Below are 1652 nucleotides of genomic sequence, written 5' to 3' on the forward strand. Positions count from 1 at the left end.
AAGCATCAACAACACTGATTGCTTGAACATCCTCTTGGAGTTTTGGAGCATTTTCAGTCAAGAATCTCGCAAGATTCAAGGTGGTCAGATAGAACAGCATTTTCTGCCGCCACCCCTTGAAATTCAAGCCGTTGAATTTCTCCGACTTTTCCCCATGGTTAACCGGTACATTAACCGGAACATTAGCCACATGTTGGTTCACAAAAAGACTTGGCACTTGAGCCACAGTCTGAGCCATAATAGAGCTAGGCCCTGCAGCCATAACTGTACCCATAGCCGAAGTTTGGGTACCTACAGTTTGGGACACATCCATGTTGGTGGAACCGATTGCCATTTCGTCTTCGGAAAGAACCAAACAACAAATTAGTTTCAACAATATAACAAATATAATAAACTAATCAGTTCAGAAATAATCAATATAGGAAACTAATTTTTCCTTTTTGAAAATCTGTTTTAAACTTGTAAGGAAAATCCCAAGTTTCACCAGTTCGGTCGGCCGAACTTTTCTGAAATCTGGTAAGTTTAGGAAAAATGAGGAATCCGGTGTTCTCGATTTCAATACTGTATATGCCTTTTGTCCGGTAAGATGATATATAACAGCAAGTTACAGTCGTACAACTAATTGGATAATAACAGAATGAACAACAAATCAACTATTGGATTTACTGCAATAAATAACAAAACAAATAATTGAAATTGCAGGAAATGAAATTTCAAGCCGAGGCCTGTGTTACACACAGTTTTCTTAAAACAGATTCGTCTCCTCATCGTTCGTGCTTAAGGTTTAAAACGAGCGTCCGTTTCCCAGGATACAACGGTAAAACTAGTAGCTTTCGAGCACTGCAGAAACCACTCTGACGAACTGAACTAGTGCCTGAATTACACCACCACCAAGACAGAAATGCAGAAAAGACAGAACTCTATTCAAATGAATTTCTTGTGTATTCTAAATTTGAAAGCTTTGCTTTGGTGTATTGAAATGAGGAAAATAAGCCACTATTTATAGGCTAGGCTACCATTAATGGCAATGACCTTTGTAGTTTCTCATCTTTTTTCTATATGGGACAAATTATTTTTTCCCACATAAACTCCCTTTTGAGTGACACACTTTGAACCTTAATTTCTAATTCACCCGAGCATTATCTTTGGCAAATAAGTATATGATTTCGATGTACTCACGGAGGAGAACACAAATCAACTTTCATCTTTCAAATTGAACAACCGGGTCCCACTCAAAACTCGTGCCAAAGTCGGCCCATAACTCAGTTTATTTATTTTTTATTTTTTATTTTCCAACAGTTTATAGTGCACTTATTTCTGCCTCAGAAAGATCAGTCTTCTGCAGGAATTTCTCGTGCTGTTAATTGATGTGGGTCACAATTTACTTGTCCCAATGGAAATTTTTGGGAATTCCTTGAACATTGCATTGGTGTTGCTTTACCCTGCAATAAATACATCAATTTTCATTTAGGAACATGATGCCACCTTGGCATTTTGACAAACAATATAACTTTCACAATAGTCCTACTAATCATAATTTATGTATGAATAAAGCTAGGTACGTTTGCGTAACATTCGAGTAATTAATTCACTAAATGTGTACTCGCCATAGCCGTATAAGTGCATTGTTTGCCACATGGAATGTTCAATGA

This window comes from Olea europaea, chromosome 18 (genome assembly GCF_002742605.1).
Source record: "Olea europaea var. sylvestris chromosome 18, O_europaea_v1, whole genome shotgun sequence".
In the NCBI taxonomy this organism is placed as follows: domain Eukaryota; kingdom Viridiplantae; phylum Streptophyta; class Magnoliopsida; order Lamiales; family Oleaceae; genus Olea; species Olea europaea.